Below are 7,483 nucleotides of genomic sequence, written 5' to 3' on the forward strand. Positions count from 1 at the left end.
GTCATATGGTAGTTCTATTTTTAGGTTTTTAAGGAACCTCCATACTGTTCTCCATAGTGGCTGTTTCAATTTACATTCCCACCAACAGTGCAAGAGGGTTCCCTTTTCTCTACACGCTCTCCAGCATTTATTGTTTGTAAATTTTTTGATGATGGCCATTCTGACTGGTGTGAGGTGATACCTCATTGTAGTGTTGATTTGCATTGCTCTAATAATTAGTGATGTTGAGCATCCTTTCATGTGTTTGTTGGCAATCTGTATATCTTCTTTGGTGAAATGCCTATTTAGATCTCCTGCCCAGTTTTGGATTGGGTTGTTTGTTTTTTTGTTATTGAGCTTGATGTTGATCATAATGCAATCAGTTAAAATCATTTGCAAGATGTAGTGGTATCTAGAATGATATCATGGTAATAATAATGTCAATATTAATACTCAGATGACTAAGAACATAGATTACAAACCTATGTAATAGATAACTGTGATAGGGAGACGGCTGAACGTAAGTTCCACTATATTATTATTCATTTATGGTAGCCTTCATTATTTCAGTAATTTAACCTACTGGACACAAATGGAAGCATAACTTAGTTTTATTTTTTTCCTTAGTTATTCATATCACTTTGGTTGTCACAGGCAAATCAGCTGAAAATAATTATTTTCTTTCCTCCTCTCTTCCTTTCTTCTGTTCATGATTTTATACTAAACAATTTATTCATGGTATTGGATATGTGTTGCTTCTAAACCAAATAGTACCATTCACAGCCCCAGCTGATGAAAGCAGAATTCATATGTTCCATGAGAATCAGTGACATACTCTGGATTATGCAGCCAATCCAGGCTCAAAGGACTGAGGATACATAACTGACCTCACGTCAGTCAATCCATAGTTTTTCCAGCAATCTGTGAAATAGGCTGTTATAAAATTTTTTGATAAAATTAACATACATTTAATTAGATAGTCATATGCTTTCTCTAGCTGTATACAATAAAGTAACAGTTTTTCAGATTGTTAAGCAAAGAGAAGACACGCAGAGAAAGGTACCGGTAGCTAAGCCACACTGAGTAGACAATTGGATTGTCATTAGCTTTGAGTTGTTTCCAGTTTGATGCTTTTATACATAAAGCTGCTTTAAAATTTTGTGTAAAAGCCTTTGCATAGAAATAGGTTTTCATTTCTATTGGGTAAGTAGCCAGAAGTGCAATTGCTGGATCATATGGTAAGTGTATGTTTAATTTTAGGACAACTACCCTAAGATGTTTTTCAAAGTGATTTACCACTTTACATTCCTGCTTGCAGTGCATGAGAGTTTCAGTTGATCCCCTTACCTTTAAGGCTTGGAATTGTCAATCTTTTTAATGCTTGCCCTACTAGTACATTTGTAGTGATATCTTGTTTGTGCTTTTGTTTTTGTGTTTGCACTTTCTTAATGACATAATATTGAGCATTTTTTCATTTGTGTAGTGGCCATTTATTCATCTTTTCCAAACTCCTTGTTAAAATATTCTGTCCATGTTTTAAATTGTTTTTATCTGCTTATTATTGAGGTGCAATTGTTCCTTATATATTCTATTTGAAAATTCTTTATCAGAGATGTATATATTAGATAGATAGATAAAAAATGAAGAAAGGGTGGGAGGAAGAAAGAAAGGAAAAAGGAAAAATATTTTTTATTGCATTCTGTAGCTTGCCTTTTCATTTTCTTAATGGTAACTTTTTGAGAAGTTTTAGTTTGATAAAATCCACTTTAACGACTTTTTTGTTTTTTCTTTATATTTTTATATATAGTTGATTTACATACTTCAATGTTGAGTTAATTTCAGGTGTATAGCAAAGTGATTCAGTTCTACATCCATATATATATATATATATGTATATATATTCTTTTTCAGTTTCTTTTACCTTATAGGTTATTACAAAATATTGAGTGTAGTTCCCTGTGCTATACAGTTGGTCCTTAATTTGTTGGTTGTCTATATTATATATAGTAGCATGTATATGTTAATCCCAAACTCCTAATTTATTTCTTCCCCGCCCTTTCCCCTTTGGTAACCAGAAGTTTGTTTTCTATGTCTATGGGTCTGTTTCTGTTTTGTACATAAGTTCATTAGTATCTTTTTTTAGATTCCAAATATAAGTGATATCTTATGATATTTGTCTTTCTCTGTCTGGCTTACCTCACTTATTGTGATAATCTCTAGGTCCATCCATGCTCATGAAAATAGTATTAGTTTGTTCCTTTTTATGGCTGAGGAATATTCCATTGTAAATATATATACCACATTCTTCTTTATCCATTCATCTGTTGATGGACATTTAGGGTGCTTCCATGTCTTGGCTATCGTAAGTAATGTTGCAGTGAACATTGGGGTACATGTAGCTTTTCGAATTATTGTTTCCTCCAGATGTATGCCCCCGAGTGGAATTGCAGGATAATATGGTAACTCTATTTTTAGTTTTCAAGGAAACTCCATACTGTTCTCCACAGTGGCTGCGCCAATTTACATTCCCATCAACAGTGAAGGAGGGTTCCCTTTTCTCCACAGCCTCCCCAGCACTTATTTGTAGATTTTCTGATGATGCCCATTCTAATTGGTGTGAGATGATACCTCATTCTAGCTTTGATTTGCATTTCTCTAATAATTATTGATGTTGAGCATCTTTTCTCATGCGTTTTGGCCATCTGTATGTCTTCTATGGAGAAATGTTTATTTAGATCTCTGCCCATTTTTTGATTGGGTTGTTTGTTTTTTTGATATTGAGCTGTATGAGCTGATTTTATATTTTGGAGATTAATCCCTTGTTGGTTGCATTTTTGGAAGTATTTTCTTCCATTGTGTAGGTTCTTTTTGTTTCGTTTATTGTTTTCTTTGCTATGCAAAACCTTTTAAGTTTAATTAGGTCCCATTTGTTTATTTTGGTAGTATAGTCATTTGACAATATTGATTCTTCCAAGAACAAAGTATATCTTTTCATCTGTTTGTGTCATCTTCAGTTTCTTTCATCAGTGTCTTATAGTTTTTGGAGTACAGGTCTTTTGCCTCCTTAGGAGGTTTATTTCTAGGTATTTTATTCTTTCTTTTGCAGTGGTAAATGGGATTGTTTCTTAATTTCTTTTTCTGGCCTTTCATGTCAGTGTATAGAAATGCAACAGATTTCTGTGTATTAATTTTGTATCCTGCAACTTTACCGAATTCATTGATGAGCTCTAGTAGTTTTCTGGTAGCATCTTTAGGATTTTCTATGTATAGTATCATGTCGTCTGCAAACAGTGACAGTTTTACTTCTTCTTTTCCAATTTGGATCCCTTCTACTTTTGCTTTTCTTCTCTGATTTCTGTGGCTAGTACTTCCAAAACTATGTTTAAATAAAATTGATGAGAATGGATATACTTGTCTTGTTCCTGATCTTAGAGGAAATGCTTTCATCTTTTCACCATGGAGTATGATGGGTTTGTCTATTATGTTGAGGTATCTTCCCTCTGTGCCCACTTTCTGGAGAATTTTTAATCGTAAATGGATGTAGAATTTTATCAACAGTTTTTTTCTGCATCTATTGAGGTCATATGGTTTTTATTCTTCCATTTGTTTATGTGGTGTATCACACTTATTGATTTGTGTATATTGAAAAATCCTTGCATCCCTGGGATAGATCCCACTTGATCATGGTGTGTGATCCTTTTAATGTATTGTAGGAGTCGGTTTGCTAGTACTTTGTTGAGGATATGAATTTTTTTGTTTTTAAGTTTCTGTTTATTTTGTACTAAGAAATCTTTGCCTACTCCAATATTGTGGAAATTTTCTCCTGTATTTTATTATTTTTTGCTTCTGTATTTTCATAGTTTTAATGCTTATATGTAGTTAGATTTAAAATCGATCTCAAATTGATCTCAAGTTACATTTTGTATGTGTGGTGCAAGGGAAAGTGAAGTTTCTTCTGTTCTGTAAGTATACACAATTCTTCCAGCCATATCTGTTAGGTTACATATGGTTCGCTTTGATTCTTTTAAATCTGGTTCATCAGCTTTGTTTGTGTAGGTCTAGAATAGCTTTTACTCGGCAATTATTTAACCTTACAACTAAAGACTTCCCTTTTGACCTTTCTACTACATGCCTTAAGTGATCAAAGAAGAGTGACAGTGTGGCTGGTAGGTCTTACATGCCTCCCAGTCTTTTGTAAAGCTGTGTGAACTATATAAAGCTTACAGCTCCCTTTTTCCTCTGTGCTTGATGTTGTGGAATTTCATGTCACATATTTACGTTTTAGTATTCAGCCTATATATGAGCAGTCCACTATGTTGATTTCTGGGCCTCTTTTACTATTTATATCCTCCTGCCTTTTTGCAGACCTGGAAATTTCCAGCCTCCTCAGATTTCCTGATCTTAGAACCTGTCTCAACTGAAAAAGACGGTGATGAACTCCCTGGCATTCTTTACCTGCCCTGTTGTCTGGAATGTGTCTGGAAGCAGAAAGTGTCAGTGATTTTTTTCCCGCTTCTAAGCAGACAATTTCCCTTCATAACAGATAATTCCCTATTGGCCAATATCTAAAAACAATGATTACATATGTGTTGTCCATATTTATTATATACACTTATACATCTTTACAGCGGAGGGATAAATCCTCTCCCTCTTGCTCCATCAAGGATTCAACCCTAGGCTGATATTTTGAACTTAGTTTTTTAACCAATACCAGCAAGACATTATTTATTGACAATTTACTGATTATAAAATTGATATTCAGATGGCTTCCCTGGTGGCGCAGTGGTTGAGAGTCCACCTGCCGATGCAGGGGACACGGGTTCATGCCCCGGTCTGGGAAGATCCCACATGCCGCCGAGCAGCTGGGCCTGTGAGCCATGGCCACTGAGCCTGTGCGTCCGGAGCCTGTGCTCCACAACGGGAGAGGCCACAACAGTGAGAGGCCCGTGTACCGCAAAAAAAAAAAAAAAAAGATATTCAGAAAGAGTGAAAAAATTTCCAAAGTCTAAGCTGCTGAGAAGTCCTTAACCCAAGATTTCAAATTGCGTGTGCTTTATTTTACACACATATGAATTTCTATTATCCCGTCTTGCTGATATTTTGATTTAAAAAAATAAGGGCAACTCAGGCATTGACAAGTGTAGATGTAGCTGTGTGTCTGACAGCTTCAGATATGGAAAGTATCTCTATGATTGATTCATAAGTGGGGGTGGGAGACAAATGGAAACTGATACTGCCATGTATGTTGTTTTTGGAAACACAAGTTATAACTGTCTTAGAATAGCTTTGAAAGTATGCTAATAAAATTAAATGACCAGACTAACTTGAACAGGAAAGGGGAAGGCATAGATCTGTATGTAGGGATAACTATTTTTTCAGCTGACTATAGACAGCCTTAAGAAAATGCCTTCAGTCCTCTGTATCATAAGTAATGAGAGAAAGGCAGTTACTTAGAGAAGAGATGGTTTAGGTATCCAAAGGTAACTAAATAGAATGTTACAGCTAATTACTAGTACTAGATAGGATGAATTAAAGCAGAGTGAAAGGTGGTTTTAAATATGGACCAATAAAAGAATGGTTGTATCTCTTAATTATGTTCAGCTCATTGGAACATAAAAATTCCTTGATGGAACAAAGGTATTTTTTACACTCACGTAGAAGAAATTAGGAGGTAGGCAGTCCAAAACGGTATCACAGTTCTACAGTAACATCAGTGAACTAGACTTTCATCTTTTTATTTCACCATACTAGTATTGAGCTTTCCATCTTCACGTTTCCATCACATGGTTTAAGCCTATCGTTCAAGAACTTCATTTATTCCCCACTGCAGGAAGATGAAGTAACAGCAGGAATGCAGACTGCTGCATTGGTTCTCCTTAAAGAATCAGACCCAAACAACAGTGCTGGTCACATCTAATTCACCAAAATTTAGTCACATTGCCAAACTAGCTGAAAAAGAGGCTAGGAAAATGTATACTTTTGTAACAGCAAGCAGGAGCTCTGCTAAAATCTGGCTCTGATATTAAAGAGGATAGGAGAATGGATGTTGAACTGTATAAACAGGATTTTCTGTACCGATGTCCATTTTATTTACTAAAAGAATAAGGAAGGAAGGTCATGAACTTACTGTGGGTTGTATTGAGTGCTTTTGTGCTGTCAGGGCATGTAAGTGATAATTTCAAGTGTGTAACTGTAAATATGCATAGGAAGCAGGGTATATATTAGGAATTTTATATTATTTGCACTGTATGCTTGGAAATCTAATTAGTCATTTTGTAGAAAGATATATAATAAGCAAGAGAGACCAAGACACTTTCAGAGGCACAATGACTAATGCTGATGAGTGAATTTAGAGTGGTCCTGAATAAGCAAATATATTATTCTCTATGCTGTTTGTAACTTTACAACAAATCTGCTTAACAGTTTTATCTGCTTGAGCTGTATCTGTGTATGTTTCAAAAGATACCATCCTCTATCACCTTGTGAGCCTCCCTTACTACTGCCCTTCACTTCATTCCAGTTATAACGTTCTCCTTTTTATTTCTTAAACTCTCCAAGCTCACCCCTACCTGAGAGCTTTTGCTCTTGATATTGACTAGACTTAAGCCTTCTCCACCCCTTTTTCTTCATGGCTTAATTCCTTACCTCCACTACTGGGTCTTAGCTCAAGTATCACACTTACCCTGAAGTCCTACATGATCACCAAATTTAGAATTACAACTCTTCACCACCATATTCCCTGTTCTACTCACTTTTTTTTCTTTCTCGATGGCATTTATCACCATTTGTCATGCTATACATTAGTTTTTAATTAGTATTTAATTTTATTTTTGTTTAATGTTAACTATGTTGTTTTATTCATTGCTTTATTCACTGTAATTCCCTATGCCTAGAACACATGGTAGTCTGAGGTCAACTGATGTTCAACTTATTCCTTTACTTAAATGCACTGTGTAAAAATTTCCCAGACCTCTATCCTACTAAGAACTGTATCCCTGAAGAAAGTTTTAGAGACTATTCTGATTCTGACCTGCCTATCTAAGAGAGCTAATTTGCCTCAGAAATGCTGGAACCATTTCAGGAGCTGAAGCATTGAAGCTTTGTCTATGCTTATGTCCTGTAGGTTTCTCTGTAATTCAGTAAACATCTAACAGCTTTTCTTTTTTTCTGTAGGAGCCTAATTTTGCTAAAAAGAGAAGGCACTAATGAGACGTATTACATATGTATAAATATAAAAGCTGATTATATTCTTAGAGGAATGTATTTCTTAGAGTATGTCATTTGTAAAGTCAAAACAAAGCTAGTGGTTTGTGTTCATTTTTATTTTCCCTAGAGAGCTATGAGTATCGTAAAACAGTATGTGTGTACTATGCTTTAATGGTGTTTAAACCTTCACTACATGACAGAAGTTGGCATCATTAACGCTATTACACTTATGTGAAATTTATCTATCACTTGTGGATAGAAGCAGTAATTATAGCATTGAAATGCAGTTGACCTAAGA

Source organism: Aethalodelphis obliquidens, unplaced genomic scaffold (genome assembly GCF_003676395.1).
Source record: "Aethalodelphis obliquidens isolate GAN/ISIS:26980383/991018 unplaced genomic scaffold, ASM367639v1 scaffold24, whole genome shotgun sequence".
NCBI lineage: Eukaryota > Metazoa > Chordata > Mammalia > Artiodactyla > Delphinidae > Aethalodelphis > Aethalodelphis obliquidens.